Raw genomic sequence first — 25369 nt, forward strand, 5'->3', positions numbered from 1 at the left:
TGAATGTGTACAGGTGCTCACTGTCACATATACAGTAGTGACAGCGCTGTGCTCAAACCCACATGCCAGGTATGTACAGTGAATGTGTACAGGTGCTCACTGTCACATATACAGTAGTGACAGCGCTGTGCTCAAACCCACATGCCAGGTGTGTACAGGTGAATGTGTACAGGTGCTCACTGTCACATATACAGTAGTGACAGTGCTGTGCTCAGACCCACATGCCAGGTATGTACAGTGAATGTGTACAGGTGCTCACTGTCACATATACAGTAGTGACAGCGCTGTGATCAGACCCACATGCCAGGTATGTACAGTGAATGTGTACAGGTGCTCACTGTCCCATATACAGTAGTGACAGCTCTGTGCTCAAACCCACATGCCAGGTATGTACAGTGAATGTGTACAGGTGCTCACTGTCACATATACAGTAGTGACAGCGCTGTGATCAGACCCACATGCCAGGTATGTACAGTGAATGTGTACAGGTGAATGTGTACAGGTGCTCACTGTCACATATACAGTAGTGACAGCGCTGTGATCAGACCCACATGCTAGGTATGTACAGTGAATGTGTACAGGTGCTCACTGTCACATATACAGTAGTGACAGCGCTGTGCTCAAACCCACATGCCAGGTATGTACAGTGAATGTGTACAGGTGCTCACTGTCACATATACAGTAGTGACAGCGCTGTGATCAGACCCACATGCCAGGTATGTACAGTGAATGTGTACAGGTGCTCACTGTCACATATACAGTAGTGACAGCGCTGTGCTCAAACCCACATGCCAGGTATGTACAGTGAATGTGTACAGGTGCTCACTGTCCCATATACAGTAGTGACAGCGCTGTGATCAGACCCACATGCCAGGTATGTACAGTGAATGTGTACAGGTGAATGTGTACAGGTGCTCACTGTCACATATACAGTAGTGACAGCGCTGTGATCAGACCCACATGCCAGGTATGTACAGTGAATGTGTACAGGTGCTCACTGTCACATATACAGTAGTGACAGCGCTGTGCTCAAACCCACATGCCAGGTATGTACAGTGAATGTGTACAGGTGCTCACTGTCACATATACAGTAGTGACAGCGCTGTGATCAGACCCACATACCAGGTATGTACAGTGAATGTGTACAGGTGCTCACTGTCACATATACAGTAGTGACAGCGCTGTGCTCAAACCCACATGCCAGGTATGTACAGTGAATGTGTACAGGTGCTCACTGTCACATATACAGTAGTGACAGCGCTGTGATCAGACCCACATGCCAGGTATGTACAGTGAATGTGTACAGGTGCTCACTGTCACATATACAGTAGTGACAGCGCTGTGAACAGACCCACATGCCAGGTATGTACAGTGAATGTGTACAGGTGCTCACTGTCACATATACAGTAGTGACAGCGCTGTGATCAGACCCACATGCCAGGTATGTACAGTGAATGTGTACAGGTGCTCACTGTCACATATACAGTAGTGACAGCGCTGTGCTCAAACCCACATGCCAGGTATGTACAGTGAATGTGTACAGGTGCTCACTGTCACATATACAGTAGTGACAGCGCTGTGCTCAAACCCACATGCCAGGTATGTACAGTGAATGTGTACAGGTGCTCACTGTCACATATACAGTAGTGACAGCGCTGTGATCAGACCCACATGCCAGGTATGTACAGTGAATGTGTACAGGTGAATGTGTACAGGTGCTCACTGTCACATATACAGTAGTGACAGCGCTGTGATCAGACCCACATGCCAGGTATGTACAGTGAATGTGTACAGGTGAATGTGTACAGGTGCTCACTGTCACATATACAGTAGTGACAGCGCTGTGCTCAAACCCACATGCCAGGTATGTACAGTGAATGTGTACAGGTGCTCACTGTCCCATATACAGTAGTGACAGCGCTGTGATCAGACCCACATGCCAGGTATGTACAGTGAATGTGTACAGGTGCTCACTGTCACATATACAGTAGTGACAGCGCTGTGATCAGACCCACATGCCAGGTATGTACAGTGAATGTGTACAGGTGCTCACTGTCACATATACAGTAGTGACAGCGCTGTGCTCAAACCCACATGCCAGGTATGTACAGTGAATGTGTACAGGTGCTCACTGTCACATATACAGTAGTGACAGCGCTTTGATCAGACCCACATACCAGGTATGTACAGTGAATGTGTACAGGTGCTCACTGTCACATATACAGTAGTGACAGCGCTGTGCTCAAACCCACATGCCAGGTATGTACAGTGAATGTGTACAGGTGCTCACTGTCACATATACAGTAGTGACAGCGCTGTGATCAGACCCACATGCCAGGTATGTACAGTGAATGTGTACAGGTGCTCACTGTCACATATACAGTAGTGACAGCGCTGTGCTCAAACCCACATGCCAGGTATGTACAGTGAATGTGTACAGGTGCTCACTGTCACATATACAGTAGTGACAGCGCTGTGCTCAAACCCACATGCCAGGTATGTACAGTGAATGTGTACAGGTGCTCACTGTCACATATACAGTAGTGACAGCGCTGTGATCAGACCCACATGCTAGGTATGTACAGTGAATGTGTACAGGTGCTCACTGTCACATATACAGTAGTGACAGCGCTGTGCTCAAACCCACATGCCAGGTATGTACAGTGAATGTGTACAGGTGCTCACTGTCACATATACAGTAGTGACAGCGCTGTGATCAGACCCACATGCCAGGTATGTACAGTGAATGTGTACAGGTGCTCACTGTCACATATACAGTAGTGACAGCGCTGTGCTCAAACCCACATGCCAGGTATGTACAGTGAATGTGTACAGGTGCTCACTGTCCCATATACAGTAGTGACAGCGCTGTGATCAGACCCACATGCCAGGTATGTACAGTGAATGTGTACAGGTGAATGTGTACAGGTGCTCACTGTCACATATACAGTAGTGACAGCGCTGTGATCAGACCCACATGCCAGGTATGTACAGTGAATGTGTACAGGTGCTCACTGTCACATATACAGTAGTGACAGCGCTGTGCTCAAACCCACATGCCAGGTATGTACAGTGAATGTGTACAGGTGCTCACTGTCACATATACAGTAGTGACAGCGCTGTGATCAGACCCACATACCAGGTATGTACAGTGAATGTGTACAGGTGCTCACTGTCACATATACAGTAGTGACAGCGCTGTGCTCAAACCCACATGCCAGGTATGTACAGTGAATGTGTACAGGTGCTCACTGTCACATATACAGTAGTGACAGCGCTGTGATCAGACCCACATGCCAGGTATGTACAGTGAATGTGTACAGGTGCTCACTGTCACATATACAGTAGTGACAGCTCTGTGATCAGACCCACATGCCAGGTATGTACAGTGAATGTGTACAGGTGCTCACTGTCACATATACAGTAGTGACAGCGCTGTGATCAGACCCACATGCCAGGTATGTACAGTGAATGTGTACAGGTGCTCACTGTCACATATACAGTAGTGACAGTGCTGTGCTCAGACCCACATGCCAGGTATGTACAGTGAATGTGTACAGGTGCTCACTGTCACATATACAGTAGTGACAGCGCTGTGCTCAAACCCACATGCCAGGTATGTACAGTGAATGTGTACAGGTGCTCACTGTCACATATACAGTAGTGACAGCGCTGTGATCAGACCCACATGCCAGGTATGTACAGTGAATGTGTACAGGTGAATGTGTACAGGTGCTCACTGTCACATATACAGTAGTGACAGCGCTGTGCTCAAACCCACATGCCAGGTATGTACAGTGAATGTGTACAGGTGCTCACTGTCCCATATACAGTAGTGACAGCGCTGTGATCAGACCCACATGCCAGGTATGTACAGTGAATGTGTACAGGTGAATGTGTACAGGTGCTCACTGTCACATATACAGTAGTGACAGCGCTGTGATCAGACCCACATGCCAGGTATGTACAGTGAATGTGTACAGGTGCTCACTGTCACATATACAGTAGTGACAGCGCTGTGCTCAAACCCACATGCCAGGTATGTACAGTGAATGTGTACAGGTGCTCACTGTCACATATACAGTAGTGACAGCGCTGTGCTCAGACCCACATGCCAGGTATGTACAGTGAATGTGTACAGGTGCTCACTGTCACATATACAGTAGTGACAGCGCTGTGATCAGACCCACATGCCAGGTATGTACAGTGAATGTGTACAGGTGAATGTGTACAGGTGCTCACTGTCACATATACAGTAGTGACAGCGCTGTGCTCAAACCCACATGCCAGGTATGTACAGTGAATGTGTACAGGTGCTCACTGTCCCATATACAGTAGTGACAGCGCTGTGATCAGACCCACATGCCAGGTATGTACAGTGAATGTGTACAGGTGAATGTGTACAGGTGCTCACTGTCACATATACAGTAGTGACAGCGCTGTGATCAGACCCACATGCCAGGTATGTACAGTGAATGTGTACAGGTGCTCACTGTCACATATACAGTAGTGACAGCGCTGTGCTCAAACCCACATGCCAGGTATGTACAGTGAATGTGTACAGGTGCTCACTGTCACATATACAGTAGTGACAGCGCTGTGCTCAGACCCACATGCCAGGTATGTACAGTGAATGTGTACAGGTGCTCACTGTCACATATACAGTAGTGACAGCGCTGTGATCAGATCCACATGCCAGGTATGTACAGTGAATGTGTACAGGTGCTCACTGTCACATATACAGTAGTGACAGCGCTGTGATCAGACCAACATGACAAGCATGTAGAGTGTATGAATCAGTGATGTGCAGTTAGGTCTGGCAGATCCTCTCCTGTTATACAGAGTATACTCTAGAGTTTTGACTATAAAAATGATTAGATCACAAAAAAGATAAAAAAATAAGAATTTACTTACCGATAATTCTATTTCTCGGAGTCCGTAGTGGATGCTGGGGTTCCTGAAAGGACCATGGGGAATAGCGGCTCCGCAGGAGACAGGGCACAAAAGTAAAGCTTTTACAGGTCAGGTGGTGTGTACTGGCTCCTCCCCCTATGACCCTCCTCCAGACTCCAGTAAGGTACTGTGCCCGGACGAGCGTACACAATAAGGGAGGATTTTGAATCCCGGGTAAGACTCATACCAGCCACACCAATCACACCGTACAACTTGTGATCTAAACCCAGTTAACAGTATGATAACAGAGGAGCCTCTGAAAGATGGCTTCCTAAACAATAACCCGAATTAGTTAACAATAACTATGTACAAGTATTGCAGATAATCCGCACTTGGGATGGGCGCCCAGCATCCACTACGGACTCCGAGAAATAGAATTATCGGTAAGTAAATTCTTATTTTCTCTATCGTCCTAAGTGGATGCTGGGGTTCCTGAAAGGACCATGGGGATTATACCAAAGCTCCCAAACGGGCGGGAGAGTGCGGATGACTCTGCAGCACCGAATGAGAGAACTCCAGGTCCTCCTTTGCCAGGGTATCAAATTTGTAAAAATTTACAAACGTGTTCTCCCCTGACCACGTAGCTGCTCGGCAGAGTTGTAATGCCGAGACCCCTCGGGCAGCCGCCCAAGATGAGCCCACCTTCCTTGCGGAATGGGCCTTAACAGATTTAGGCTGTGGCAGGCCTGCCACAGAATGTACAAGTTGAATTTTGTTACAAAAACAACGAGCAATCGACTGCTTAGAAGCAGGTGCACCCAACTTTTTGGGTGCATACAGTATAAACAGCGAGTCAGATTTTCTGACTCCAGCCGTCCTTTAAATGTATATTTTTAAGGCTCTGACAACGTCCAACAACTTGGAGTCCTTCAAGTCGTCTGTAGCCGCAGGCACTACAATAGGCTGGTTCAGGTGAAACGCTGATACCACCTTAGGGAGAAAATGCGGACGCGTCCGCAGCTCTGCCCTATGTCGAATGGAAAATTAAATAAGGGCTTTTATAAGACAAAGCCGCCAGTTCAGATACTCTCCCGGCCGAAGCCAGGGCCAGTAACATAGTCACTTTCCATGTGAGATATTTCAAATCCACATTCTTTAGTGGTTCAAACCAATTGGATTTGAGGAAATCTAAAACTACATTTAGATCCCACGGTGCCACCTTAGGCACCACAGGAGGCTGTATATGCAGTACTCCTTTGATAAAAATCTGGACCTCAGGGACTGAGGCCAATTCTTTGTGGAAGAATATTGATAGGGCCGAAATTTGAACCTTAATAGATCCCAATTTGAGACCCATAGACAATCCTGATTGCAGGAAATGTAGGAAAACGACCCAGTTGAAATTCCTCCATCGGAGCACTCCGCTGCTCGCACCACGCAACATATTTTCGCCAAATACGGCGATAATGCTTCGCGGTGACTTCCTTCCTTGCCTTTATCAAGGTAGGAATGACTTCTTCTGGAATGCCTTTTCCTTTTAGGATCTGGCATTCAACGCCATGCCGTCAAACGCAGCCGCGGTAAGTCTTGAAAAAGACAAGGACCCTGCTGAAGCAGGTCCCTTCTCAGAAGTAGAGGCCACGGATCGTCCGTGACCATCTCTTGAAGTTCCGGGTACCAAGTCCTTCTTGGCCAATCCGGAGCCACTAGTCTTACTCCTCTTTGCCGTATAATCCTCAATACCTTTGGTATGAGAGGCAGAGGAGGAAACACATATACCGACTGGTACACCCAAGGTGTTACCAGCGCGTCCACAGCTATTGCCTGCGGATCTCTTGACCTGGCGCAATACCTGTCCAGTGTTTTGTTGAGGCGAGACGCCATCATGTCCACCATTGGTTTTACCCAACGGTTTAATAGCATGTGGAAAACTTCTGGATGAAGTCCCCACTCTCCCGGGTGAAGGTCGTGTCTGCTGAGGAAGTCTGCTTCCCAGTTGTCCACGCCCGGGATGAATACTGCTGACAGTGCTATCACGTGATTCTCCGCCCAGCGAAGGATCCTGGCAGCTTCTGCCATTGCCCTCCTGCTTCTTGTGCCGCCCTGTCTGTTTACATGGGCGACTGCCGTGATGTTGTCCGACTGGATCAACACCGGTCTTCCTTGAAGCAGAGGTTCCGCCTGGCTTAGAGCATTGTAGATTGCTCTTAGTTCCAGAATGCTTATGTGAAGAGACTTTTTCAGGCTCGACCACACTCCCTGGAAATTTCTTCCCTGTGTGACTGCTCCCCAGCCTCTCAGGCTGGCATCCGTGGTCACCAGGATCCAATCCTGTATGCCGAATCTGCGGCCCTCCAATAGATGAGCCTCCTGCAACCACCACAGAAGGGATACCCTTGTCCTCGGCGACAGGGTTATCCGCAGGTGCATCTGAAGATGCGACCCTGACCATTTGTCCAACAGATCCCTTTGCATGGAATCTGCCGAAAGGGATTGCTTCGTAAGAAGCTACCATTTTTTCCCAGGACTCTTGTGCATTGATGTACAGACACCTTTCCTGGTTTTAGGAGGTTCCTGACCAGGTCAGATAACTCCTTGGCTTTTTCTTCGGGAAGAAAAACCTTTTTCTGAACTGTGTCCAGAATCATCCCCAGGAACAGCAGACGAGTTGTCGGCATTAATTGGGATTTTGGAATATTCAGAATCCATCCGTGCTGCTTTAGCACCTCTTGAGATAGTGCTAAACCCATCTCTAGCTGTTCTCTGGACCTTGCCCTTATTAGGAGATCGTCCAAGTATGGGATAATTAATACGCCTTTTCTTCGAAGAAGAAATATTATCTCGGCCATTACCTTTGTAAAGACCCGAGGTGCCGTGGACAAACCAAACGGCAGCGTCTGAAACTGATAGTGACAGTTTTGTACAACGAACCTGAGGTACCCCTGGTGTGAGGGGTAATTGGAACGTGGAGATACGCATCCTTGATGTCCAAGGATACCATAAAGTCCCCTTCTTCCAGGTTCGCTATCACTGCTCTGAGTGACTCCATCTTGAACTTGAACTTCTTTATGTATAGGTTCAAGGACTTCAGATTTAGAATAGGCCTTACCGAGCCATCCGGCTTCGGTACCACAAATAGAGTGGAATAATACCCCTTCCCTTGTTGTAGAAGAGGTACCTTGACTATCACCTGCTGAGAATACAGCTTGTGAATGGCTTCCAAAACCGTCTCCCTTTCTGAGGGGGACGTTGGTAAAGCAGACTTCAGGAAACGGCGAGGTGGATCTGTCTCTAATTTCAACCTGTACCCCTGAGATATTATCTGCAGGATCCAGGGATTTACCTGCGAGTGAGCCCACTGCGCGCTGTAATTTTTGAGACGACCGCCTACCGCCCCCGAGTCCGCTTGCGAAACCCCAGCGTCATGCTGAGGCTTTTGTAGAAGCCGGGGAGGGCTTCTGTTCCTGGGAAGGAGCTGCCTGTTGCTGTCTCTTCCCTCGTCCTCTGCCTCGTGGCAGATATGAATAGCCCTTTGCTCTCTTATTTTTAAAGGAACGAAAGGGCTGCGGTTGAAAGGTCGGTGCCTTTTTCTGTTGGGGAGTGACTTGAGGTAGAAAGGTGGATTTCCCGGCCGTAGCCGTGGCCACCAAATCCGATAGACCGACCTCAAATAACTCCTCTACGCATCGCCTGTCCACTGTCGTGTCCATAAAGCTCTTCTGGCCGAAATGGACATAGCACTTACCCGTGATGCCAGTGTGCAGATATCTCTCTGTGCATCACGCATATAAAGAAATGCATCCTTTATTTGTTCTAACGACAGTAAAATATTGTCCCTGTCCAGGGTATCAATATTTTCGATCAGGGACTCTGACCAAACTACCCCAGCACTGCACATCCAGGCAGTCGCAATAGCTGGTCGTAGTATAACACCTGCATGTGTGTATATACCTTTTTGGATATTTTCCATCCTCCTATCTGATGGATCTTTAAGTGCGTCCGTCTCAGGAGAGGGTAACGCCACTTGTTTTGATAAGCGTGTTAGCGCTTTGTCCACCCTAGGAGGTGTTTCCCAGCGCTCCCTAACCTCTGGCGGGAAAGGGTATAAAGCCAATAACTTCTTTGAAATTAGCAGTTTTTTATCGGGGCACCCCACGCTTCATCACACACGTCATTTAATTCTTCTGATTCGGTAAAAACTACTGGTAGTTTTTTCACCCCCACATAATACCCTGTTTAGTGGTACCTGTAGTATCAGCTAAATGTAACATCTCCTTTATTGCCAAAATCATATAACGTGTGGCCCTACTGGAAAATACGGTTGATTCGTCACCTTCACCACCGGAATCAGTGCCTGTGTCTGGGTCTGTGTCGACCGACTGAGGCAAGGGACGTTTTACAGCCCCTGACGGTGTTTGAGGCGCCTGGACAGACACTAATTGAGTGTCCGGCCGCCTCATGTCGGCAAACGACTGCTTAAGCGAGTTGACGCTATCCCGTAATTCCACAAATAAAGGCATCCATTCTGGTGTCGACCCCCTAGGAGGTGACATCCTCATATTTGGCAATTGCTCCGCCTCCACACCAATAACGTCCTCATACATGTCGACACACACGTACCGACACACAGCAGACACACAGGGAATGCTCTATACGAAGACAGGACCCACTAGCCCTTTGGGGAGACAGAGGGAGAGTCTGCCAGCACACACCAAAAAGCGCTATATATGACAGGGATAGCCTTATGATTAAGTGCTCCCTTATAGCTGCTTTTATATTAATATATTGCCATTTATTCTGCCCCCCCTCTCTGTTATACCCTGTTTCTGTAGTGCAGTGCAGGGGAGAGACCTGGGAGCCTTCCTGACCAGCGGAGCTGTGACAGAAAATGGCGCCGTGTGCTGAGGAGATAGGCCCCGCCCCTTTTTCGGCGGGCTCGTCTCCCGCTATTTAGTACATTTAGGCAGGGGTAAATATCTCCATATAGCCTCTGGGGCTATATGTGAGGTATTTTTAGCCTTTTTAAAGGTTTTCATTTGCCTCCCAGGGCGCCCCCCCCCAGCGCCCTGCACCCTCAGTGACTGCCGTGTGAAGTGTGCTGAGAGGAAAATGGCGCACAGCTGCAGTGCTGTGCGCTACCTTAAGAAGACTGCAGGAGTCTTCAGCCGCCGATTCTGGACCTCTTCTTGCTTCAGCATCTGTGAGGGGGCCGGCGGCGTGGCTCCGGTGACCATCCAGGCTGTACCTGTGATCGTCCCTCTGGAGCTTCATGTCCAGTAGCCAAGAAGCCAATCCATCCTGCACGCAGGTGAGTTCACTTCTTCTCCCCTCTGTCCCTCGTTGCAGTGATCCTGTTGCCAGCAGGAATCACTGTAAAATAAAAAACCTAAGCTAAACTCTCTAAGCAGCTCTTTATGAGAGCCACCTAGAATTGCACCCTTCTCGGCCGGGCACAAAAATCTAACTGGAGTCTGGAGGAGGGTCATAGGGGGAGGAGCCAGTACACACCACCTGACCTGTAAAAGCTTTACTTTTGTGCCCTGTCTCCTGCGGAGCCGCTATTCCCCATGGTCCTTTCAGGAACCCCAGCATCCACTTAGGACGATAGAGAAATTATAGAAATTATATTATAAATATCTTCTTTGTATTATTCTAATCACTTTTATGGTCAAAACTCTGGAGTATAATGGTCTATGGCAATGCCACTACTCCATGACCTGTACATATGTCCAAGGGAGCACCTATACTTACATGCCTGTCATGTGTGGTCTGACTCTGATACTAGTAAGTGTCTCCCCAGTTATTAACCTGCTCGTCACTGGCACTATGTATATAGACGCTCCCATGGTCACATGTACATGAAGTAGAGACAGTGCTGTGCTCAGCCCTCACATGACAGGCATGTACAGTGTGTGTGTGTGTGTGTGTGTGTGTGTGTATGTGTGTATATATATATATATATATATATATATATATATATATATATGCTCCTCTGGTCACATGTATATAGAGTAGTGATCCTGTAAGACTACACAGAAGTGTTGCCACTTGTACAAGTGCTGTGCACAGAAGTGTCACTACTCTGTGTCCTGTACATGTGTCCAAGGGAACACCTATACTGTCATGGTTGAGGCTAGATCCAAGTGGCCTAAGGGACCTTTTCCATAAGGGGGAGGAGCCACGACTCAAGGGGGAGGAGCTACGCCAGAAGGACAGTTGCTCTAGTATCCATGCCACCAACTATTACCTTTAGTAATTAGGTGGCGAGCGGAGCGAGCCCGAAGCGGGGCGAGCGGAGCGAGCCCGCGAGGGTACTTTTCGGGTACCCTGTTCGGCCATAGCTCCTCCCCCTGTTGACGTGTCTCCTCCCCTAGGTATGTCAGAAGGTCCCTTCTCCCACTCCGATATAGTACCAACCATACTGTCATGTGGGGTCTGGCTCTGATACTAGGAAGTGTCTCCCGTTATTAACGTCACCACTCGTCACTGGCACTATAGGAGGAATAAAACAGTCAGTTGGGTGTCTGTTTTTTCCTGTATATAAGATAGGAAAAAACAGACTCCCAACTGACTTTTCAAACAACTACCCCCCTATGTATATAGATAATCCCATGTACACGGAGTAGTGACAGTGCTGTGCTCAGACCTCACATGACAGGCATGTACACTGTATGTATGTATGTATGTATGTATGTATATTACTCCCCTAGTCACATACACAAAGTGTAGTGATACTACTGTACCTAGACCCCACATGAAAGGCATGTACACTGTATGTATCTATATATGCTCCCCTGGTCACATACACAAAGTGTAGTGACTGTGATACTACTGTGCCTAGACCCCACATGACAGGCATGTATGTATAGGTGCTCCCTTGGACACATGCACAGGACATGGAGTAGTGGCACTGCTGTGCATAGCGCTAGTGCAAGCAGCAACACTTCTGTGTAGTCCCACAGTAAAGACACATGACAGGGAGCACCACCTGTTGCATCAGACATGGATGCATTGATCACAGGTATACCGTTCCCCGACACCCCTGCAGCCGGCACACAGGTGCATCTCGCTGTGTGCCCGCCTACCTGTTGCAGCACTGTGTGCACATACATATACAATACAGCGTGCAGGGCACGGAACCCCCTCACCTGCTAATGACGGCGTCCTGGTTCCCCACGTCTTCCAACACACACCGATCTCACCCCTCCTGTGTCTCCGGCCAGCTGACTGACCCTACTTCTCCCGTAAAGACAACTCACACAGCACCCGGAAGTGGAGCCGCTCTCTCAGCCACTCTTGCCTCAACTTACAAGTCTATGATCCGGATACAGTAACTGTCACTGGTTGTGTAAGCGGCACGAAGGCTGTCTCCCTCTACCAATATGGCGGCGAGTGATTCTAGTCGGTGCGGGTGCTTGCCCTCTGCTGGCCAAGTGAGGTATTTGCTGACTGCTGGAATTTCAATGAGTTAATAGGGTTGAGTCCTCTCACTTTAACTTGTATATTATTTCCAGGGAGAGTTGTGTATATAAAAGAAGAAAGGGCTATGCATGGGCAATGCACAGGACAGCTTTACACAAAAATTATTGGATACATTTTGTGTTAAAAATGCTTTATTGCAATGGTCACCTAAGCACTTGTTTGCAGGGTGGTTGGTATATAATGTCATCATGAGAATGTTGAAGTGGTTGTTACGTCGACGTGTTCATTATGTCGACATGCAATATTGATCATGTTAACATTTAGCATGTCAACACTGATGAAATGTTGGCAAATATTGGCAAAATAAGAATGTTAGCCCTGTGTCAATAAAGCTTTAAGAGAGGAGGAGTCCTGTGTGCTGCCTCCTCCGTTCGGGCCCCATCCTCTCTGCCGGCAGCGCAGGAGAATCTGAGCACTAGAGGGCTTAGACTCTACTGAGCATGCGCAGATCACCGGGCAAATGGTGCTGCAGCCATTTTCCCAGTGATTTCTATACCGCGCATGCACAGAACACCATGAAAATGGCCACTGCGCCATTGTCACCGTGATTGTATAGCGCGGGACTCCAGAGGGATAAGTATTTTTTTTAAATGGGTGCGGGGGAGGTGGGGGCTCCCTCTGGACTCAAGAGCCTGTGTGCACCGCACACACTACACCCATTATAGATACGCCAGTGCCCTGTGCTTATAATGCCCACTGGAGTGATGCTGGGCCGATTTGCCGTTTTGTAATGACAAATCACCTACATCGCTCAGTGTGTACGGGTTATGGCGCACTCCCGCATTGGCTAGCAACGGACGCTAGGTTTCATGTGCTGCACATCATACCTAGTGATATTGCTAGCAATCTTGTTTATGTTTATGAATGACGGAACATGATAGTTCCGTCCTTCATTAAACTCTTACTAGTTTGTACACAGAATCTGGACTGAAAGGCATTCATTCCAATGTCGGAACGAATTCCCGTCGCTCCAGTGTGTACCCAGCTTAAGCCTAATACAGATGTTGACAATTTGACTATGTCAGCATTCTTTCCATGTCAACATTTTCCAGTTGTTGACATTTTAGCACTGCATAATAGGCCCCATTTCCAAATTTGGATAGGGGCCTGTTCATGCTGCTCTATCCTTCTGGGCCCCCAACTCTGCTTTAAAATAGGAGAGCAGGTCCTCTCCCAACATACTAGTCCAGACCAAGAGGGTCATTCCGACCTGATCGCACGCTGCTGTTTTTCGCAGCACAGCGATCAGGTCACTACTGCACATGCGTATGCACCGCAATGCGCAGGCACGTCGTATGGGTACAAAGCGGATCGTTGCTGAGCGATGGATTTAACGAAGAATCCATTTGCACAGCCGATCGCAAGGAGATTGACAGGAAGAAGGCGTTTATGGGTGTCAACTAACCGTTTTCTGGAACTGCTTGGAAAAATGCAGGCGTGTCCAAGCGTTTGCAGGGCGGGTGTCTGACGTCAATTCCAGGACCGTACAGGCTGAAGTGATCGCAAGGGCTGAGTAAGTTCTGAGCTACTCAGAAACTGCACAAACTATGGGGCAGATATATTAACCTGGAGAAAGCATAAGGAAGTGATAAACCAGTGAGATGTGCAAGGTGATAAAGGCACCAGCCAATCAGCTTCAATATGTAAATGAACAGTTAGGATCTGATTGGCTGGTGCCTATATCACCTTGCACATATCACTGGTTTATCACTTCCTTATGCCTTCTCCAGGTTAATACATCTGACCCTATGTTTGTACCGCTCGGCTGCAAAAGCAATCGCACCCTTGCACAGCAAATATACACTCCCCTGTGGGTGGAGACTATGCGTTCGCACGGCTGCAAAAAGTAGCTAGCGAGCGATCAAATTGGAATGACCCCCCGTATGCCCATTTCACATGCATCGTCTTATACCCCTTTTCCACTAGCTAAATTTACCCGTGTTTTTTCACAGGGGCGCGCATCAACACGGGTTTTTAGTAAGTGGAAACGGCTCAACACGTGTTGAGTGACCCTGGAATTCTACCCGGGTAGCTACCTGGGTTGAACACGGTAGCACGGTAATGACCCAGGTAATTGTGCAGTGGAAACGGTCATTACCCGTGTTTCAGAACCGAGTAACAAGTGACATCAATAGGCTTTTACAGCACTTACCCGGGTTAAGTGGAAACAGATCCGACCCGGGAATAACCCGTGTTGAAGTGCAGTGGAAACGGCAGGGCCGACACGAGTTGTAGCCGGGTTAAACATCCCGGATCGGACATGGTATGCTGAAAGAGCATTCTGGCCTCAGGTTTTCTTTTACACTTGAGTGTCATACAGCCCACATTTTTATTAATGCAGTTTTTTTGTAACACATTTGTCTTCACAGAGTCCCTTTTAAAACTAAAGATAATAAAATAACTTTTATGAAATGACGAAACAGAAGTATAACTTCCTACGTATTCATCCCCAGTGAGCAATATTTAGTTTAACCACTTTTGTTGCACATCCTCAGGCTCCCATGTATGGCAGGATGGTCCAAAGTCCTTCCGATATGTCATACACCAGTCTTGAGGGTCCTCATGATTATGGTCCAATCAGAATAATTATGAATACAATATAAAAATGTGGTCATGTTCACTTACTAAAAATATATATTTTTTTAGATCACATGGATCTAGCAAATTACTGTATGTAAGTAAACAAGGTGTTGATGAATGTTGCTGTATGCTCAAATTCTTGCTTTATGTTACCTCTACTGGAGTTTTTTTTTTTTTAACATTTTTTTGTGATATTTCAAACAAAATATACAATCACATCGACTCAAGAGTTGAGTGTGCATTATAGAAACATAAAAACATGTAATCAGAAACAACACAATAGCATCACCAAACAGGTATGTGAAATATGTAAACTGGATATAAACATTTGTAATGACAGAGATAGAAAGTACAAAATGCCCACTTTTAAACTTTGTTGGGAAGGGGGTGGGGGGGGGGGGGGATATATAACAAAAATCACAACACTGGAAGGATAGGAAAGGAAAAGAGTGGGATATTCACTGAACTAAAAATATTCACATATAAAAAAGAGCATGATGGTATACAACAGTCAAACTTAGGGCTTTGCAGCATCAAGTAACACCATCAGATGACCTTATTGGTCAGATAGACTCTCTAAAAGGTCAACTTAATACTATTCTCTCTCGTCGGGCTGCTAGCACCCTAAAGAAATTGCAACAGCGTTTCTATGATAAATCAGATAAAGCCGGCTCCAGATTAAGCTCCACATGGGCCTGGAGCTGACATTTATGAAGGCCTATTGTGTGCCACAGTGGGTGTGATCAGCGATGCAGGGGTATTGCTAGCGATATGGTGGTTGTGACCAATGTTATGGAGGTATGGTCGGCATAGGGGGTGTGGTATGTGCCATAGGGTGTGACTATCACCTACCTTCAAAAGCCTCAATCCCTTTGGCCATTCTGTATTAAACATGTGGAAAAACCAGTTTAAAGCATATTTTAAGGGGAGAATTGGTTAATAAACATGCGCCATAGTGAGCAGTGGCAGATTTTACCTATGGCCCCAGTAAAATCCACCACCTCAGCTCATGACTGTTAAACTAGTGTGTGTGTGTGTGTGTGTGTGTGTGTGTGTGTGTGTGTGTGTGTGTGTGTGTGTGTGTGTGTGTATGTGTATATATATATATATATATATATATATATATACAGTGGTTGAAGTAGGGCGGTATATGGCGGTATGGTATACCGCCACTTCTTCCACTGACCCGGAAATGAGCCCATGAAAGTGCAGCAGGAGGCGAGGGCAGTGGCATCCTACTGCACATGGTGCTCCCCGTCTGTGCGCGGTGGCCGGCGGCTGTGTAGAGCGCTGTATTAGCTCACAGCTGCTCATCCGCCGCCAGCCGCCCGCGCACGCCACTCACCAGCCGCCAGCCACCAGCCGCCCGGCGCCAGCCACTAGCCGTCCGATGTCGCCCGCAGCCCACCGCTCACTGCTGCCAGCAACAAATGAGGTAATGTTCCCCTGCTGTCACCTCTCTCCCTGCTGTCACTGTCGTCACTCTCCCTGCCGTCACTGTCGTCACTCTCCGTCGTCACTGTCTCTCCCTGTCGTCACTCTCATCACTCTCCCTGTCGTCACTCTCATCACTCTCCCTGTCGTCACTCTGTCTCTCTCCCTGTCGTCACTCTGTCTCTCTCCCTGTCGTCACTCTGTCTCTCTCCCTTTCGTCACTGTCTCTCTCTCCCTGTCGTCACTCTCTCTCCCTGTCGTCACTGTCTCTTTCTCTGTGTCGTCACTGTCTCTCTCTCCCTGTCGTCACTCTCTCTCCCTGTCGTCACTGTCTCTCTCCCTGTCTTCACTGGCTGTCCCTGCTGTCACAATTTCAGCTCATTCAGTGTGCTATAATGTGAATTTCGGCTCATTCAGTGTGCTACAATGTGAATTTCTGCTCATTCAGTGTGCTACAATGTGAATTTCTGCTCATTCAGTGTGCTACAATGTGAATTTCGGCTCATTCAGTGTGCTACAAGGTGAATTTCGGCTCATTCATTGTGCTACAATGTGAATGTCGGCTCATTCAGTGTGCTACAAGGTGAATGTCGGCTCATTCAGTGTGCTACAAGGTGAATTTCGGCTCATTCAGTGTGCTACAAGGTGAATTTCGGCTCATTCAGTGTGCTACAATGTGAATTTTCGGCTCATTCAGTGTGCTACAATGTGAGTTTCGGCTCATTCAGTGTGCTACAATGTGAATTTCGACTCATTCAGTGTGCTACAACGTGAGTTTCGGCTCATTCAGTGTGCTACAAGGTGAATTTCGGCTCATTCATTGTGCTACAATGTGAATTTCGGCTCATTCAGTGTGCTACAAGGTGAGTTTCGGCTCATTCAGTGTGCTACAATGTGAATTTCGGCTCATTCAGTGTGCTACAATGTGAGTTTCGGCTCATTCAGTGTGCTACAATGTGAGTTTCGGCTCATTCAGTGTGCTACAATGTGAATTTCGGCTCATTCAGTGTGCTACAAGGTGAATTTCGGCTCATTCAGTGTGCTGCAATGTGAATTTCGGCTCATTCAGTGTGCTACAAGGTGAATTTCGGCTCATACAGTGTGCCACAAGGTGAATCTCGGCTCATTCAGTGTGCTACAATGTGAATTTCGGCTCATTCAGTGTGCTACAATGTGAGTTTCGGCTCATTCAGTGTGCTACAATGTGAATTTCGACTCATTCAGTGTGCTACAATGTGAATTTCGACTCATTCAGTGTGCTACAAGGTGAATTTCGGCTCATTCATTGTGCTACAATGTGAATTTCGGCTCATTCAGTGTGCTACAAGGTGAGTTTCGGCTCATTCAGTGTGCTACAATGTGAGTTTCGGCTCATTCAGTGTGCTACAATGTGAATTTCGGCTCATTCAGTGTGCTACAAGGTGAATTTCGGCTCATTCAGTGTGCTACAATGTGAATTTCGGCTCATTCAGTGTGCTACAATGTGAATTTCGGCTCATTCAGTGTGCTACAATGTGAATTTCGGCTCATCCATTGTGCTACAATGTGAATTGCGGCTCATTCAGTGTGCTACAATGTGAATTTTGGCTCATTCAGTGTGCTACAATGTGCATTTCGGCTCATTCAGTGTGCTACAATGTGCGTTTCGGCTCATTCAGTGTGCTACAATGTGCGTTTTGGCTCATTCAGTGTGCTACAATGTGAATTTTGGCTCATTCAGTGTGCTACAATGTGAATTTCGGCTCATTCAGTGTGCTACAATGTGAATTTCGGCTCATTCAGTGTGCTACAAGGTGAATTTCAGCTCATACCGTGTGCTATAATGTGAATTTCGGCTCGTACCGTGTGCTATAATGTGAATTTCAGCTCGTACCGTGTGCTATAAAGTGAAAGGGGCACCAGTACTAGATAGTATAAGGGGTTAGTATAAGGGGTTCTACTACACGGGACATGCCCCCTTTTGGGTGACCACGCCCCCTTTTGGGTGACCACGCCCCCTTTTCTGGAGCGCGCGCCCACGGCGCACACATAGTTACATCCTTTACTTTTGCATACTCCCACTTCAAAAGTTCCACTTCGACAACTGTATATATATATATATATATACCCCTTGATGAAGTCTGAGTGACGAAACGCGTTGGGCAACCTGGCAGTGACCACATACCAAGTTAAGCAAAATCTTCTTACTTATATATTTTAACTGGTATTATATTCTATGTGTATGTTGTTTTTATCCCATTTTTTAAAGAGATTTGTTATAAAAAAAAAATTATGTGAATAAATTGCATTTTATATTTAGATTTATCCACCCATAGTGTAAGTTTTTATCTTTTTAGACACCATTGGTCACTATAAACCCCCCCCCCCCCCCCACCTTGTGTATCTAAGTTTATGCCACAGGGAACCGCCATCCCTGTTTGGGGGTCAGCAGACGCCCTTTTGAATCTCTAGGGAGTGTCAATTATACTTGCATGGTACATCATATACTTATGGTCTGTGATCGTTGGTGAACACAAGTGGCGCAATAATTCCGTTTTATATATATATATATATATATATATACATATACACACACACACATATGCAGAGATTTGGCAAAAAATGTGACAAGCTAGGCAGCAATACATCACTAGATAGATAGACAGATAGACAGACAGTATGTACCTTGCAATTTAGTGGAGATATTCACACACAGACTGGATTCCACTATATTGCACTCTTTGATCAAAGCAATTGGACTTCAGATTACTATTCAGTGAAAAGTCTAGATAAATACAAAGGATCACCAGAACGAAAATATCCATTACAGTATTCAGGAATTTACTGATTTTTGCATTTAAACGGTATACTTCTATCGTTTATAACCAGCCTAAAGATGATGGCTCCTATAATGAATACAGCTTAACTGTCCTTCAAAAACTTATGCCCCTGATGAAGTCCGTTTGAGGACTAAACGCGTTGGGTTAAAGATCAATTCCGTCTGAATAATAGTACTTCGATATCATTATTATCCCTTGTATAAAGGGGACAAATAACTTACCTGTTCTGTACTTTATATTGTAAGTTGCATAGGATGAATTTTTTTTTTTATATATTATTTATTTTGGTTTTACAGAAAAAGTAAGGACGTTACCAAGAGTACAACAAGTCGTACAATATAGAAACACATGGGTCAAGATACCTGTAAAATATAAAACATCCAAAATCTACACAAAAAACAAGACAAAGGTTAGAGGGGGTAAGTGGGAATAAAATCAGGGAAGGGGAATGAGCGAGCTAATCAATCTTAACTAGATATTAGTTTGGGTTCCGTACAGCGAGGCGGGCTACACAGATAAGCGGCATCATGCTGAGTCTAGTGGGATCTGGTCTTTGTAGGTAGAGGTAGATTTAAATTCCATCCAAGAAAACCACGTGGCGACATAATCGGCACGTGAGTCAAGGACCGAATGAAAAATATCCTCCATTGATCTATAAAATTCTATCCGCTGGAACCATTCCCATATTCGAGGGGGGGCCGGAGACTTCCAATGGACTGGTACCACCGCTCTCGCTGCGTTATTGAGGTGTTTGAGAAGGGAGTGTTTGTACTGTGCCAGTGGAATTGTAGTATGGGAGAGCAACCAGAAGTCAAGTCCAGTAGGAACCTGAAACCCCAGGATCTTGGAGGAGATTTGAATTATCTGGCCCCAAAAGGTAGCGATCAGGGGACAGTCCCACCATATATGAATAAGGGTGCCACACTCCATTCCACATCTCCAACACAAGGGGGACACTGAGGGAAAAAACTTATGTAAAAGGGAGGGACAGTGATACCATCTAGTAAGCAGTTTATACTGTGTTTCAATAACTTCTAAGCTTGTAGAGCAACGGGACATAACTTCACAGTGTTTCTTCCAGTTAATATGTATCCCTCTAGGTGTGAGATCTGCATCCCATTTCGCGCAGAAAGCGGGGTCACCGGGGAAACGACCATGTAGCAATATCTTATAGATACCTGATACAACATGTGAGGGTTCAGAGGATTGGGAGCACATTGCTTCAAAAGGGGTAAGACTACCAGTCAATGCAGCAGCTGTCCTGTGAGACAAAATAAAATGGCGAGTTTGGAGATAGAACCAGAAGTCAGTCGCAGGAATATCAGTTCCCTCCCTAAGGTCATTAAAAGCTTTGATCGTCCCCCCAGAGAGCAAATGTGTTAATCTAGTCAAGCCTGCCTGTCTCCACCTAGCGGCCACAGCACCACCCATACCCGGTCCAAACAGCGGGTTGTCGAGGAGCGGGAGAAGCAGGGAAGTTGATGAGGAAAGACCCATTTTAAATCTCAGTGTTCTCCACAGAGCCAAGGTGGGTCCAACCGTCAGATGTGAGGAGCGGCCAATGGTTCTAAGCCAGGGTACTGTCTGTAAATGTAGACCCGAGGACCGTTTCTCCAAGTCAACCCACTGTTTAGAGCCGGCGCCAGATCGTGACCAATCTAGAACCCTATTCAAAATTGTAGCCTGATAATAAGCCAAAACCATGGGCAGCTGTTGGCCCCCCTGAGCCTTCCTTAAGAATAAGTAGCAATGTTTAAACCTGGGTTTTCTGCCACCCCAAACAAAGTGGCTGATAGCTTTGTGTGCACTTAACAAAAACTGGTGGGGGAGCTTTAAGGGGATAGTTTGGAAAAGATAAAGCAGCCGTGGCAGGATATTCATTTTCACAATGTTCATACGGCCTAGCCAGGAGAACTTCTGTTGGAGCCACTGCGACATTTCCTTACGCAGCTTGCGCAATAAAGGAAGGTGGTTCAGAGTGACAGTGGCCGAGAGGGAGGAGGGGATCAGAATGCCTAAGTATTTAATGTGTGAGGGGTGCCAGGCAAATGGGAATGCAGTCTTTAGGGACGAAACTAAATCCGTGGTGAGAGAGATACTAAGGGCCGTCAATTTAGCATAGTTAATCTTGAAATTGGACAATGCTCCAAAGCGTGCAAATTCTTTCATAAGACCAGGCAGGGAAATAGCAGGGTTTGTAACGACCGCCAAAAGGTCGTCCGCGAATAATGCAAGTTTATGTTCGTTTCCACCCACCCTCAGGCCAGTGACATCAGGGTTCTGCCGAATGGCTCTAGCCAGAGCCTCCATGCAGATAACATATATCAATGGCGACAGCGGGCATCCCTGTCTAGTCCCATTAGAGATGGCTATCGGGTCAGAAAGTATTCCATTTACCCGCACTTGTGCCGAGGGTGCTCGATATAGTGCCAGGATTTTTTGCAAGAACACCTCTCCCAGGCCCAGTCGACGCAGCATCTCTTCCATAAAGACCCAGTCGATGCGGTCAAAGGCTTTCTCAGCATCTATGGAGAGAAGCATCATGGGAACCTTAGCGGAGTTCGCATGGGCTATCAAGTCAATCACTCGTATGGTGTTGTCTCTTGCTTCTCTACCTCGCACGAAACCAACCTGATCCGGGTGTATTACTGTTGGCAGCAACAGACACAGGCGGTTCGCCAAGAGTTTAGCATACAATTTAATATCAACGTTAAGGAGGGAGATTGGCCTGTAACTAGATGGCAATGATAGGTCTTTTCCGTCTTTAGGGATGACCGTGACATGAGCCCCCAAGGACTGGTTCGAGAAGGGGGCCTGCGGAGAGACAGAATTGCATGCGCGGAGCAGGAGAGGGAGAAGTTTATCTTGAAATGTTTTGTAATAGGATATGGGAAAGCCGTCGGGGCCCGGGCTTTTTCCAGACGGGGAGGACTTCAGAGCGGACAGCAATTCGTCGGCTGTAAAAGGGTCGTCAAGGGCCTCAATTATAGCTGGGGAGAGGGACGGGAATTTAATCTCTTCCAGGTAATCCTCCACTGCTTTCCCATGTAATGACTGCTCACAATGGGAGCGCTGTGACGCCAAATTATAGAGTTTCGTATAGTACGCATGAAAGATCTCCGCCATCTTTCCGTCAGAAGCATGGGGCACACCAGAGGAGTCCTTAATCTCTCTAATATAAGTCAGGGATCTTTGGGCACGAAGAGCGCGGGCAAGAAGTTTCCCGGGCTTATTACCCCATCTATGGAACTTGTGTCGACAGCAGCGGAATGCCCTACGGGTGCCTTCATTCAGCAAGTTATTAAGAGAAGATCGAGCGTCTTGCAGCTCTGCTAACACGTCTGAGGTTAGTGTGGATTTATGAATGAGTTCCAGCCTTTTAATTTTAGCAAGTAGAGCTTCCCGACATTCATTTTTTTGTTTCTTAAGGAGGGAGCCCAGTTGAATGCATTTGCCCCTAATCACACATTTATGGGCTTCCCACACCGTCACTGGGGAGACTTCATCAGTCATGTTAAGAGCTATATAGTCCTCAATAGCACTGTCCAATTGGGTCCGACAGTCTGGATCTCTGAGAAAATGCTCGTTAAAGCGCCAACGCCACTGGCGCGGGGGGGGGGGGGCAGCGCAAAGACAGGGTAACAGTAGTTGGGGCATGGTCAGAGCCGACTATTTGACCTATTGTGGCATCTACGAGAAAATCGAGGGAGTTATGGTCCACAAAGAGATAGTCAATACGGGTGTAACAATTGTGTGGGTGAGAATGAAACGTGTAGTCCCTATCTTTGGGATGGAGCAGGCGCCAGGTGTCCATTAACTGAAAATCATGTAAAATTGACTTAAAGCGTCTAACACAGGGGTGGCCAACCAGTCAGTGACAAAGAGCCAAAAAAACTTGTTAGGTACGTCAAAGAGCCGACATAGAGCCGATGGCGCGCATGCAAAAATGAAATGTGGCCTTGTGCCTGCTAGACCACACCCCTGGTATAAAATACATTGAAAAAGCCAGAACGACATAAAATATTTTTTTTAAATCCAAATCCATTGAAAAAGACACTTTCACATAATAAACTTCAGCTCCACCTTGTGTCACTCCAGCCAGCTCCCCCATGTGTCACTCCTGCTAGCACCCTCCTATGTCATTCCAGCCAGCTCCCCCGTGTCACTCCAGCCCAGCCAGGTCTTCTATGTGTCACTACTGCCAAGACCCTGCTGTGTCACTCCAGCCAGGTCTCCCATGTGTCACTACTGCTAAGACCCTGCTGTGTCACTCCAGCCAACACCCTCCTGTCCCTCCAGCCAGCTCCCCCGTGTCACTCCAGCCAGTTCTCCCATGTGTCACTACTGCCAAGACCCTGCTGTGTCACTCCAGCCAGGTCTCTCATGTGTCACTACTGCCAAGACCCTGCTGTGTCACTCCAGCCAACACTCTCCTGTCACTACAGCCAGCTCTTCCATGTGTCACTCCTGCTAGCACCCTCCTATGTCACTCCAGCCCTCTCCCCTGTGTCACTCCAGCCAGCTCTCCCATGTGTCACTACTGCCAAGACCCTGCTGTGTCATTCCAGCCAGGTCTCCCATGTGTCACTCCAGCCAACACCCTCCTGTCATTCCAGCCAGCTATTCCATGTTTAACTCCTGCTAGCACCCTGCTGTGTCACTCCAGCCAGGTCTCCCATGTGTCACTATTGCCAAGACCCTGCTGTGTCACTCCATCCAGCCAGCTCTCTCATGTGTCACTACTGCCAACACCCTCCTGTCACTCCAGCCAGCTCTTCCATGTGTCACTCCTGCTAGCACCCTCCTATGTCACTCCAGCCAGCTCCCCTGTGTCACTCCAGCCAGCTCTCCCATGTGTCACTCCTGCTACCACCCTCCTATGTCACTCCAGCCAGCTCACCCATGTGTCACTCCTGCTACCACCCTCCTATGTCACTCCAGCCAGCTCTCCCATGTGTCACTCCTGCCAACACCCTCCTGTCACTCCAGCCAGCTCTTCCATGTGTCACTCCTGCTACCACCCACCTATGTCACTCCAGCCAGTTCTCCCATGTGTCACTCCTGCCAACACCCTCCTGTCACTCCAGCCAGCTCTTCCATGTGTCACTCCTGCTACCACCCTCCTATGTCACTCCAGCCAGCTCTCCCATGTGTCACTCCTGCTACCACCCTCCTATGTCACTCCAGCCAGGTCTCCCATGTGTCACTCCTGCCAACACCCTCCTGTCACTCCAGCCAGCTCTCCCATGTGTCACTCCTGCCAACACCCTCCTGTCACTCCAGCCAGCTCTCCCATGTGTCACTATTTCCAGCACCGTCCCACATCACTCCTGCCAGGACCCTCCTGCGTCTCTCCAGCCAGCTCTGCCATGTGTCACCCTAGCCCACCCTCATATATCACTACATCCCCCCCATCAACTCATGCCATTGCAGCAGTCCCTAATGTGTCTTCTGTTTGCTTGTGGGTGTCTCACCTCTAGTATCTGGCTCCTTCAATTCTCAGTCCCTGTAGTGCTGCTGCGTGTCTGGCTGGAGTGCAGCGGTTTCTGTATCTGTTGTGGTCACATGATTTAGAGTGTTGGGAGCCACATTTGAATAAAGAAAGAGCCACATGCGGCTCAAGAGCCATAGGTTGGCCACCGCTGGTCTAACATCATTCATAGAGGATCTAGGTGCTCCAGTTGAAGTATCTAGAAGAGGCTCCAATGCCCAATTAAGGTCGCCACCTATCACCAATACCCCCGCCAGAGATTGCTCTATCAGCTCCAAAGCCTCCCTCATAAAACGGATCTGACCCTGATTAGGGAGATAAAGGTTAACAAATATAAAAATTTGGTCAGCGATGGTAGCCTTCACCATCAGGCCCCAAAATTGCAACTCCCTTGGCCTTAGCCCCAGAGAAATCATTATAATACCCCTGCGGGAAATGACAGGAGTGCAGCTTCGGAGAGGCACCTCTTTTAAAGTGCGTCTCCTGAAGGAACACCACGTCCGCTTTGTCGGTGTGCAAAGAGTGTAGGAGCCGGGACCTCTTCTCGGGGATGTTAAGGCCTTTTACGTTAAACGATATTAACTTTAAGTTAGCCATAGTAATCTAATATTCGTGAATACTAGCATTGCTAACTCGCTGTGGCACCCACACAACCCTACTGAAAGAGCAG

The 25369-nt window shown here is 47.5% G+C and overlaps 2 protein-coding genes across 7 annotated transcripts in view; one reads left to right on the forward strand and one right to left on the reverse strand.

Annotated features, from left to right (window-relative positions):
• Nucleotides 1–12193, reverse strand: part of ARFIP1 (ADP ribosylation factor interacting protein 1) — a 310000-nt gene extending 297807 nt beyond the window's left edge. For 2 of the 4 annotated variants that reach the window (XM_063920538.1, XM_063920535.1), the window contains exon 1: nucleotides 12042–12193. The gene's annotated coding sequence lies outside the window, so the exon portion shown is untranslated. The remainder of the gene's footprint in view (nucleotides 1–12041) is intronic. The other 2 variants (XM_063920536.1, XM_063920537.1) reach the window with 2 other exon arrangements.
• TMEM154 (transmembrane protein 154) overlaps nucleotides 11173–25369 on the forward strand; it is a 302500-nt gene continuing 288303 nt past the window's right edge. The window contains exon 1 of one of the 3 annotated variants that reach the window (XM_063920543.1): nucleotides 11173–11267. The gene's annotated coding sequence lies outside the window, so the exon portion shown is untranslated. Of the gene's footprint in view, nucleotides 11268–12246; nucleotides 12332–25369 lie in introns of those variants that run through there. The other 2 variants (XM_063920539.1, XM_063920541.1) reach the window with 2 other exon arrangements.

This window comes from Pseudophryne corroboree, chromosome 1, assembly GCF_028390025.1.
Source record: "Pseudophryne corroboree isolate aPseCor3 chromosome 1, aPseCor3.hap2, whole genome shotgun sequence".
Taxonomy (NCBI): Eukaryota; Metazoa; Chordata; class Amphibia; order Anura; family Myobatrachidae; genus Pseudophryne; species Pseudophryne corroboree.